The sequence below is a fragment of the Trichechus manatus genome, unplaced genomic scaffold (genome assembly GCF_000243295.1).
Source record: "Trichechus manatus latirostris isolate Lorelei unplaced genomic scaffold, TriManLat1.0 scaffold00066, whole genome shotgun sequence".
NCBI classification, from domain to species: Eukaryota; Metazoa; Chordata; class Mammalia; order Sirenia; family Trichechidae; genus Trichechus; species Trichechus manatus.
Window position 1 is genome coordinate 11,869,266 of NW_004444002.1, and position 12,466 is coordinate 11,881,731.

General features: G+C 37.4%; 1 protein-coding gene across 2 annotated transcripts in view; it reads right to left on the minus strand.

Annotated features, from left to right (window-relative positions):
* Window positions 1-7,566: 7,566 nt before the first annotated feature.
* The window catches only part of RAP2C (RAP2C, member of RAS oncogene family), a 15,599-nt gene continuing 10,699 nt past the window's right edge, over window positions 7,567-12,466 (minus strand). For both annotated transcript variants that reach the window (XM_004379629.2, XM_023734308.1), the window contains one exon: window positions 7,567-10,067. The gene's annotated coding sequence lies outside the window, so the exon portion shown is untranslated. The remainder of the gene's footprint in view (window positions 10,068-12,466) is intronic.

A 12,466-nucleotide genomic window follows, 5' to 3' on the forward strand; every position in this document is an offset into this window, starting at 1 on the left:
CCATCAGGCAAAGGGCCAGAGGTATAGAGGACTAGAAATTTGACTTGGCTGACCTTTGTACATTGGATGTGGATATGGTATTAATGTAAGTTGGGAAGCTGACATCCACTCTCCTTAAATATAGACAGTGACTGGATCTACTTTAAAAGTGCCACTCCATGAATGGGTAGAAGAGAGAGGCTCGACTTCGGAGGTCATCATAGAAACTGCCCATTGTACCTACCTCTCCACCTGATGTCCTTAGGCACATGCAGTTCAACATGCCCCAGTGTAAAATCACCCCTCCACACACTCCCATCTGCCCCAACAACCTCCTCCTGCTATACGCTATAGCTGTAATAGTATCACCATCTACTCAGTTGAGTTCAGTTCAACAAATCTTTATTTGATCATCTACTTTGTGCTAGGTACTAAAGTAACCAGTAAATGAGACATAATCCTTTCCCTTTTAGAGCTCACCTTCTAGAGAAAGCAGACAGACAAGCAATTTCAATGCATGAGTAGGAGATAGGCAAACAAGGAGAGGAAGGGGGTTCCAGATGGAACAAAGATCATGAGCAAAGATATGAGAGTATATGCAAGGAAATGCAAAGCCATTCAATATATTAAGGGGAAGGTGTGAAGGCAGGTATGGTGGGAAACTGGGCTGGACAAGTTGGCAAGGGTCAGATCATGCTAAGAAGTTTGCACCAAACCTGATAGTGATAAAGAACCATTGAGAAGCTTTAGACTGGGGAGAATTAGGATTATATTTACATTTGTAAAATATCACTCTGGCTGCTTTGTAAAGGAAAGATTAGAGTGGTTCAAGTGTGGAAGCAAGGAAAGCTGTTTAGAAACTAGATTATTTTGGACTGCTCAGTTACCCAAGCTAGAAACTTTCCACTTCTTTCTCTTCATCACAACCAACAATCACATCAAATCCTGTCAGTTCTACTATTAAAATTCATTTAATCACTCAGCATTTACTGAACTTTTCTATGTGTTCAATGCTGTACTAGGTGAAAAAGAATCCATTTCTCTCTCTACTAAGAGAAGCTAATTGCCTTGTGAGGGAGACAAGACTTGTAAATAATTTTGAAATCGTGTGATAAGTATTCACTGGGTACTATTCAAGGAGGAAGTGGTGGGGGGAGGAAGAGGGTGAGAAAGAGAGAGACAGAGACTATCTCTACCTAAGGGATATGAGACAGAAATCAGGGAAGGATCCAAGGAGATGAGGTATGAGTTATGTCATGAAGGATGAGTAAGAGTTCCATAGAGGGAGGAGGTTGGGGAGAGGGTATTGCTCGTGATGGGAATAGCTCATGCAAAGACATGGAAGTGTGAATGAATAGGGTTTGTCTGGGAAATCAGCAAGAAGAAGTTTGGAGTGTCTGGGACTGGAGCTAGGTGCTATTTCCTAATAGCAAATAAACAAGTACATCAGAACCTGAATTATTTGTCAAAGACAATGGATATATTTGTTTTTAATATCTCCATGGAAAGCTTATGAGACTTATGAGAGGAAGCATACAAGATGAAGTTAGAGAGGTAGGCCAAGTGCAGAATGTAAAAGCCCTTGCTTGATGCAGTGGAACGTGGACAGTCATTTTTAAGCTCAAGAATGTGATCTGATCACATTTGTGACGAGTCCATATCTCAGGCTATTTTAATCTATGCTCATCTCCTCATTCTCCCAGACTTGACCCTATTAAGCCTCTTGTTCTCTCTCATCTATATGGTTGCAATGGTCTCCTAACAGATCTCCCTGCCGCAGGCAAATTCCTTCCAATCAGTCCTCCACATTGGCTTTTCTCTAAAACACCAATCTACTCCTGCTGTTCTCCGGCTGCAGCGTACCAGTGGCTCCTCATCACTCCAGGAGAAATCCTCCGATGTTCAGCCTGGCATGCAAGACCCTCACATTCCTGCTGCTTTCTAGCCTCAACTCTCATCTCTCCTCAACACTCTTATCCCAGTGGTCCCTCTTGCTATCCCGGCTAACTCAAGTTTTCCCAGTCCAGCCAGGCACATTCAGGACTGCATGCCTTTTCTCACTCTCCCCTTCCAAAGTCTGAGTGAAATGCCCTTACTAGAAACTTCTCCTTAGCCTTCAAGAATCAACTCGCAAGGAATGTTCCTCTGACCTTTCCTTGACCCCTATGGGGAGCACAAATCCCTTCCCTTCACTGGGCTCCCTGGCATCTGGTACATGCTGATATTAGAGCATACATCACAGTACCTCATAATTATTGCTTGCAAGTCTGTCTCCCTAGCTAGAATGTAAGCTCCACCAGAGGATGGGGCCATAGTGCATTCCTCTTATAAACTCAGCTCACAACCAGTGCTTGGCACATCCTTAGAAGCTCAGCGAATGTTAAATGAAGGCACTGATTTTCTTGTCCCTTTTTCATCTAGAATAGTTATCCTCCTCACCAGGCAACTATTTATTGTCAAAAGGAAATCATTCTTTATTGGGCCAGGTTTCCATTCCTAGGTCACCACAACTATTCATTTTAGCTAGCTAGAGAGCAAAAGGCCTAGGGTTGGGTAGCTCAGGTTTTTCTTGGGTCTGAGAGCAAAGGCTTTGAGGGTTTGTGAGTAGTTGGCCCTAACCTTCCCTCAATCTCTTTGTCAGCAGGGACTCAAGCACCTGCCACAGACTCAACTTGCAAACAAGCAGAATAATAAAGGCTTGTGTCTGCCCTTTAAATATCCACCCCTCCCATTCACTTCTGTGTACTGGGGACCTGAGTAAGGGACCTGGAGCATTCTTCGAGATATCTTGAGGCATGGCATAATGTCTACGCTTCAGCTTGGATGTTTCTAAGGATAGCCACACATATGTCGAAAAGAGGGACTACAGGGAGACAAAGAAAACTGTCTACTGGTATCCACGTTACCTGGGGCTTCCTATTAAACAGAGTAAAAGTGAATCCCCAAACTAGGATTTATCGAAGGGTCAAACTCCTCAGGGATCCTTATATTTCCCAGTTGTAGATTTGACACCTGTCCACTTTTAAGCTCCAAGAAAAGTTCAGCATGGGCTCAAGTCCACTCCGCCCATCCCTACCATACACACACACCCAGCCTTTAAAGCTCACAGCAGCTGGCAGGCGCTTCAAACTACTAAGTCCAGGGCATTCCCTGGGGCTTACAACATGAGTAAGAAAGTATCTAGAGCCTCAGGAGCCAATTCCTGGACGGCTTTCTGGGGCCTCTGGGAGTCTAGTTACACGGCAGACTGTAGATCACTGATACGGAAGCACATACATGGGGTTGACATTTTGGGGGTAGCCTTAGGATGGTTCGAGGCCAACCTGAAAATGTCTCCAACTACTGTTGTCAAAGGACCTGGAGACTGAGGCTTGGAGCTTGGGAGAAGCAGAGTAAAAAAATCTTACTTCCAATAGTTTTATTATTCATAAAACCCTCTAAGATTCATTGAGAAAAAAGGCAAGGGGTAGAGTAGGAGTTTAGCTACAAGGGGTAGAAGTTAGTTGGCAGAGGTGCTGACTGTAGGGTGTAGGTGGGGGATAAACAGGTTTTGCAGGGAGAATTGAAGTATTGCTTCATCAAAGGAGGCATATTTGAGAAGTTTTGGGGTCCCAGTATGCACATTTCTCTGGCTTGCCTACAAATGAGTGGGGATAGGTCTAGGTCAGTTTTGGAATCTACTAGAGAGGAAACCCACGCATGGCACAGAAAATTCCCATTCTTGATTGCATTCTTCTCCCTAGTCTTGAAGGATTTAATCTTAGACTCAAGATCCTTCAGTCTCTATTCACAGTGGGCCTGCATGAATCATCTCTTTATGGTATACAATTGTCCTCGTAAGTGAATTTAGAAACAACTATTTCTCTTAAAAACAAAAAAGCAAAACAAGCAAAAAACAACTTAGTACCATAGAGAATGAAAGAAGATGAGGGAGAAAATGAATTTCCCATGCTACCTAAATGCCATAAAAGACCCGCAGGAGATGGCAGGGTTAGGATTTTCTAAAGAGCAAACAATAATCTAATAATCTGCCTTACTGATTCTGTGAATATAATTTCATAAAATATTTGTTAAGCACCTATATAATGCATTGGAGTCCCTGAGTGGGGCAAATGGTTAAGCACTAGGCTGCTAACTAGAAAGCTGGAGATTTTAGTTCACCCAGAGGTGCCTCAGAAGAAAGGCCTGGCGATCTACTGCTATAACATTAGTCACTGAAAACCCTATGGAGCACATTCTACTCTGACACACATGGGGTCTCCATGAGTTGGAATTGAAGGCAACTGGTTTGGGCTTTTGTTTTTGTTTTGCATAATGCACTAGTCACAGATAAGCACTGAGGATGAAGAGGTGACTAAGCGAAGTCCCTATCTTTAAGAAGCTCACAGTGTATGGAAGAAAACACTTAGATTAGAATACAATGGCAAGCCCACTGAGTTTGGGTGTGGGGTAGCCTGGCCCATTGAGAATAATGCCCCTAAGTACAGGAGTATGGCTCTTTGCTGACAATGGACCTGTCTGGGATCAGATGCACTTCTGGTCCTCCATTCAAACTATAAGTTTAGGCGTAGAAAAGGGTGCAGTTGAGCTCCACAGTGGATTCAGAATACAGCTGCTAAATCTAACTAGAGTTCTTTTGGCACTGCTAACTGGGCTGGATGCTGCCTGGAGGCCAAAGGCTGCCAAATCCAGATTGAAGACATTGCCTTTTGAAAGAAAAATAGCTATAATGAAAATAGCGTATGTCTTACATAAACTCTCAGCAATATAACACACACATTACCTTTAAATAGGACCTCTAGTATTTTTGTAACATATGGACTGTCACACTGACTTAAAACAGCTATTTCTTGCTATGTGTCTTTTATCTTGTTTCCACGAGCTTTATAAATTTAATAGCATCCATTTGACTCTGTTCAATGATGAATTTCTTTTAAAACTTCTCCAAAAGAACCTTTCTCCCCTCATCCATTGTTGATGGGATTGTAAAATGGTACAGCCACTGTGGAAAAGAGTTTGGTGGTTCCCTAAAAAGTTAAATATAGAATTACCATATGATCCAGCAATTCCACTCCTAGGCATATACCCAAAAGAACTGGAAGCAGGGATTCAAACAGATACTTATACACCAATGTTCACTGCAGCATTACTCACAATAGCCAAAAGGTGGAAACAACCCAAGTGCCCATCAACAGATGAATGGATAAATAGTGGTGCATACATACAATGGAATATTACTCAGCCATAAAGAGATATGAAGTTATGATACATGCTCCATGGATGAACTTTGAAAACATTACGCTGAGTGAAATAAGTCAGACACAAAAGGCCAAATATTGTGTGATCCCACTTATATGAAATACCCAGAATAGGTAAATGCATAGAGACCAAAGTTTATTAGTGGTTACCAGGGGATGGGGGAAGGGGAAATGGGTAGTATTGCTTAAAGGGTACAGAGTTTTTAAGGGTGACGAAAAAATTTAGAAATGGATAATGGTGATTGCTGCATAACACGGTGAATGTAATTAATGCCACTGAATTGTACACATGAAAACGGCTGAAGTGGCAATTTTTAAAAAAAATTCCACCACAGTTTTTTAAAAATTGGTTATCAAGGATTAGATATCAGTACCATTAACATTTAGCCAAAGTTCAAATATACGTAAAGTTTATCCATACACTTAAAAATCAGTTTAAGGATTTCACCCAAAAAAATATTAAAATCTGATGACTGCTCAGTTTGAATATGGAGACCACTCATGTGTTAATCTAGGACATAATACATTTTTATTCTTTTCTCAAACAACAGACACTTACTGCTTTTCCTTGTGAGTCAAGTCTGATACATTCTGTACTTTGACTAGCGATGCAATGTTACTGTGAATATTTAAATGTTACATCAGAATTTAAAATTTTCTAGTCTTATATTTAGTTCTTTCTCATCAAACAGATAAATAAATCAAGTACTATTTTACATGAAATGAAATAATAATCATTCTCAAACAATGATAACAACCAGTAACAGAATTCTGAACTAAAATGTAGTATCATACTTTTTTTCTGTATGTCTTCTTTTGACATTTAATTAATTTGTCACATTAATGTGAGCTTTTCTATCATGTTCTCCAGTGTTGTTTTCATAATAATTTTGGGCCTTCTGCTAAGTAAATATAGGGTCGCTATGAGTCAGAATCAACTCGATGGCAACGGGTTTGGTTTTCCGGGTTTTTGCTAATATCAGTAAATACTTCCCCTCCCCCCCAAAAGAGAAATTTTCACAACATTTTAATCATTTGACCTTGCCTTTAGGAACTTAAGTCACAGCTTTCCTGAGGCTTGGTTTCATCAACTATAAAATGGGGACAATAAAGTCCAAAACACCAGATAGTTGTAAGGCTTAAATGAGATAAATATATGTGAAAGCAGGAACTATTTCAAAAGCTGTCGGTGCTTTAAATCTGAACCAGAAGTCATACAACCTTGTATCTTGATCCCAAGATGCTGTATCCTGGAGGAGTGTGAAGACTAGAGAAATCTTCTCCCGGCATAAGAATAACACGAAGAGGACAGAGAAGGGGAGATGAAGGTGATTTGCCTGTGACACAGTACCCTACCGCTATCTAAGGCTGATGCGCCATCAGGCTAGTTCCCCTTAGCTCTTACACTGCCCCATCCTCTCATCTCTTTCATGCTCATTATTTCTCTCTGTTATTCACTTGGTTAAAAATTTGACCTTAGTGGATGAAGGCATACTACTCTTTCAGTGGAAAGGGGGCGGGGGTTGAAATCATAAGTGCTTTCATTGTAGAAAAGGGTTTTTGGGCTGCAAGGACAGCATCTAGTACCAGCATATATGGGGTGTTTGAAGCCCAACTAAAGACCAATAATCGATGGTAATAAACAATAAAATAATATTTTCTATATGTTATGACACAGGTACATAAACCTGACCATTCTTTTACAGAAATTTAAAAAACATCCAGTCCACATGCATTCTGACACTTAGAACTGCCCAACTTCTAATCAAAGATTGATTATGAAATGGTTTTAAAACATTGAGCTTAAAAAATCTGTTCAGTTCAATAATTTAAAAATATTGAGTTAGGCAGTGAATTACAGTGATTAGCAAAAATTTCCGCTGGAAAAACAAAGTGATAATTGTGCTGAATTTTCTTAATCCATTAAGGATTTAATTATATTGCTTCATACTGCCTGAAATCTCCTACACATACACAATCCCCAGCCAACAAATTTGCAGTTGGGCCACTTTCTGCATATGGGAAAAGTCATATACATTATTCTTTTTCTACCCATTATCTATAACTTCTAATTTTTATAAGTTATGCAAATACTCTAAATGTCACTACACTTTAGAACACAGCTCATTGCCCTCCACCCCCACATATGCCAGGACAGTGACTGTGAAAACAAATGAACATTTTTCAACTTCTGTTTAAACATGTACTGCAATACACATTATCATTTTGATAAAAACGAATATATTTCAGCTATAGGAAAGAGATTTATAAGTTAGCAAACCTACTACAAGAAGCAATATACCAAATAAGTTAAAAAAAAAAACCAACCTCAGTAATACAGATGTCTATTTTATTAAAAAAGTTACAAACAGGTGGACTGCAGGGTTGTCTTACAAAATGACAAGAATGTAATCTATTGGAAAAATTTTACAAATTTGTATAGGTCATTGTTCAATGTTTGCACTTATTCCAGATTTTACCTTTTACTGATAAAGTTACAGTACATTAGATCCATGAATAGGTTACAGGATTTTTATTTGCAGAGCCCTACTGCAGTGATTTGAACAACTCCTAAATAGATGCCATAGTAAAGACAAGACATATATTGCATTTAATATTAATTTATTCTCCTAATAAGCAACTTGACATGCAATCTATTGAGGAAGCTAAAATAACTTTTGGTCCCTTTTCTTAAAATGTGCTGGAGAAACCACCTTTAAATCACTTCCCCCTGATTCCTGTCATCCTAAGCGAATTCAAGTTAAATTTGCTGCTGAGGTCAATGACAACGAACACTGTAATTTCTTTTGCGAGAGAGAGTGAGTAAGAGAGAAAACTACCCATAGGAAAGAAATACTGTATACAAAAACAATAATCTGCAGAGAATTGAAATCATCATGAATTATTTGATTCCTTTATAATTTCACACAGCTAATAAAGATGAACCACAATCACTTAACCGACTTTGAATTGAGCGTTTGGTTTTAAGTTTGGTATGAAGGTGCAAACTTAAATTAGGTACTCATTTCAAGCAGTTTATTAACAAGGAACAATGTTTCAACTGTCTTCACAGTTACAGTCTCACCATAAAATTCAGAATCGAAAAACATGATTTCACTTTGAGGGAATTTGATCAGGAATCAAATGCAACGCGATTTTAAAAAAGGAAATTAAAGTTTAATCAATTTCTACTCAATAATTAATGGTCATGCCGACCAATCAATCACATGAATGTAGCTATCACTTTATTGGAACATCACACACAATACAAATTTAAAATTGCCACACCCTTCCATAAACCATCACTGCATATATTAGAGCTTTCCTTGACAAAGTTATTGAGCTATTATTATAGATCAAAACTATAGTTTTGGTTTTTTGTTTGTTTTGTTTTATTTAGAAGCATGTTCAAATAACTAAAGCTGGGCTCCTAAAATCAAGAACTTTGGTGCAGTAGGTGAGCTGCAATTACTAACTTCTGCAAATTAAAAGCACACAACTAAAACCAAAGAGAAACCCAACAACAAAATACTGTCAAACTTACAAAATTTAAAATCATTGCTAGAAAAAGCGCCCGTTGTCATGATGTTAAAACTGAACCAAAAGACTACTGTCTGTAAGTTTTCTTTCTGCTTCTATACCTGTGTTACTGTTAAAATGTTCAAGTATTCAGACAAAATGTGCTGATTAGGTAAACAACATGGAAGGCAATGGCTATTAGAAGCACATCTGCAAAAACAAAAACAAAAAAAGCCCAGAGACAGCACTATTCTCCCTCCTGTTACACAGATTTTGTCTCTACTACGAACATGCTTCTTGGAAAATAACTAAAAAGCAATTGTGATAGTGCAAGAAAATGTTAACAAATATTGCTTTAAACTAGTATTCAGAAAGACAAATATTAAGAACTAGAAAGTGTGTATGATTTTATTTGAATTCAATTTACATGTGCAGAGGTCTACTCGATGTCAATTACAAGCCTGACAGGCAAAGCCGAGCTATCTCTGTTTAGGTATACAATTAATTTACCATGGACACAATATCCCTTTTCAAAGGCATTGCTAAGTAGGTCATAACTAAATTTAGAACTCCACAGAAAGGAAAATGTTACTGCTGCAATTTGATGCTGTAAATGAGATTAAAACATGTGAAAACCTAATGGAATTGAATGCTTAACTCTTCAGCTAAACGCTCTACAGTCTATTTCAAATACCAATTGTAACTTTCAGTACATGTTAGTTACAAAAACATATCACAAACTGCACTTGATGAAAAGGGATATTGCATCCATACAGGCAAAAATGTGATCTTTAGTTTCTTTTTACAACACTGCCACACGTAAACAAAGTCTCAAAGTATTAACCAACCATTTAAGGAGAAAGATTTTACAAATAGAATGAAGCACTGGTGCGAGGTAATATACAGAAGTAACCATTTGTTTAAGGCTCAATTTTTTCTCCATTATAACTTTCTTTTAAAAGGCATTGAGTAGGTAATACTGAGTTTGAGTATTTAATAAATACAAGTTGAGAAACTGATTAAAGAAATCAATTAAAATATTAAAAATTAATCTTGCATAATTAGCCATCAATAAGAACTTAAAAAGCTATAAAAGGACTGATTGATAAAGAACAGATTTTAAACATATGGTAAACGTGCTAAGCATTCCCGTTTAAGGTCGATGGATCTTGAAGGCCAAAGACCTTATGCACTTAATTGGATGTATGGCAACATGCTGTAATAGAGACAGGTTTACCAAGGCTCAGTTCTGCAACCCAGGTTGTAAAGTTCTCCAAAGCAGCATATGTGCAAATTTCCTCTGAGTTTTATCTGCAATTAAGACAAAAATGCCATAAAAATATAGAAACATGGATTACAGTTTAAATTAACATGATTGACAGCAGATCTATATATATACGGAAGTGGTAGCAGAATAAGAATTTAGGGTGGAATTTCACTGTGTTCCCCAACAGTTTAAGTAAAAAAGTAATTTTCTGTGGTCCTGAAAAGCCACTAAAAATTAGACACGCAGTAATGAGGCTTTGCATATAGTATCATACAGTGTGTGTGCGTGTGCCTGTGTGTGTAACTACTCTGGTTTTTCATAATATTATTATACTTTACATTTCTATTATGCTTTATACAATAACAAAAATGTCCTTAATGGTTCAGAAGATCCTACAGCATAAAAATTGTGGCAAATGTTACTTCTACTTTGAACTTGATCTTTCCTTATTTTTAACTGGAAATGATATTAGAATTAAATGCATATTAATTATGAGCTAACTCGACAATATGCTAGACTTTTTCAAAATTTAAGTTTTTGAAAATGTAAAATAAGAAAATATGATTCACTTCTGGATCCAGATATTGAGCACTGACTTGATGCCCCGGCTTGGGCTAAAGGCTTGGTGACAGCAGCAGTTCACATTTCCCACTGTGGTCTGCTCTCTTTTTGTACATCTTCCCAACCACAGGAACTTCTATGCCTGGGATTCCTCAGTCTCTGCTCTTTACAGCTGATAGATTTGCTCCCTTCTACTTAATACTGGAAGGGGAGTATCCGTCATTCACACAACACCCTCCACCTGTGCTGGATCACCAGTCGCTTCTATTGGAGATTACATTTACAGTACTTGCTTTTTAATGTAAAAGATTTTAAAAAATCAAATAAAGCCAGAAACAAAGCGTAGAATAACAACTATGAAAGAATGCCAAGTGAAACCAATTAAGGTAATTCTAAGGACTCTGTACCAATGTTTATAAATGTATAATTTTAATTTCATCTGACAGCTACATTTCTATTAGGGTTCAAAGAACCTAAGAAAACATTTTATTAGCAGCTATGTCATTAAAATGATTGCTTTCCAAAAAAGTCCCTCCTCTCATTATTATTGAAATCCTGTCACCTAAACACATTAGGAAAAATGGAACAAAATTTTGCTTTCTTTAGAAATTATTATGGAAATATTTTTCTTCCAATTACGACTTTTTTTCCTTTTTGCATTAAAGGAAATTGTTAATTAGAACGTGGGATATGTAAGCTTGGGGAAGTTCAGTTTCCTTATTGTTAAAATGGGGATAAAAAGACTTTCCTTACAAGACTGCTGTAAATATCACATAAGATAATACGTCAAAATACCTTACAAAGTATAAGGGCCACACAAATGTCAGGTATTGTTTCCATTTCTCAACCATGTTATACATTTCTAGAGGATCAGGCTTGTGTCTTTGATATCCAGACTAAGGACTTTTATATTTTTTAGCTTAGTGTGAATTTCTGTACCTACCTGTATACAGCATTATTTCACTATACATACACTATTCATTGTGAAGACTTTTCAGTAATTCAGACTAGACTTCCCTCAATTAATTTAATTAATAATAGTGCTATAAATTTTAATCCACGTTTTTCAAAATAAACAATTACGAACAGTTTGGGATTTTCAAATATGTTTATGTCTCTTAAATAATGAAGACTTGTAATGTGCAATGATTTAATATTTTTAGGTATGTTCTGACATCACAATGAGAAAGTAAAGTTGTTCTGATTTATTTCTAGCCAAAATAAACACTGAGAAGACAAACCAGCGCGCTGACCATAATCTGTCTGAAATAAAAGGTGATACATTCATTAGTTTCTACCCTCCAAAAACCTGCTTAATATTTAGTCAATCCACATTCCACAGGATGACAATATTGCAGTGAAGTCAAGAGACTTGGATAAACCCTGGGTCAGACTTAACAGTATTAATATTAGTCATATCTTTAAACAAACAAAGTATTGATACCGACTACTTTGCAAGATAGTAATATAAATTCTCTGTAGTAATAAATCCTGAAGCAAAAGCTTGCATTAAGCATAAGCAACCATCTCTCTTCAGATCAGAATTTCGTAGAAAGTGAAACGTAAATGTTATTGCTCCACACTGTGACAGCAAAAATGTTCAGTGCACTAACACTCAATTCATTTACAAAATATCCCAGAAGTTGTAAAAGCAGCTGTTAAACTAGTACTTTCAAAGTCCCAGGATATCACATACAGACACACCTTGCAAACATATAGCTTGCTCCTTTCGAGTCAGGACACAAGTTATCTTTGTTCTCACTCTCAAGTTTCCAGCAAGACACCCAACAAATCTTAACTCTGGAAGCTTCTACCCAAACTCTTGCTTAATTGTTTGGGTTTACATTTTCAGTCTTTGTGAACAAGACTTTATTATGGGAGA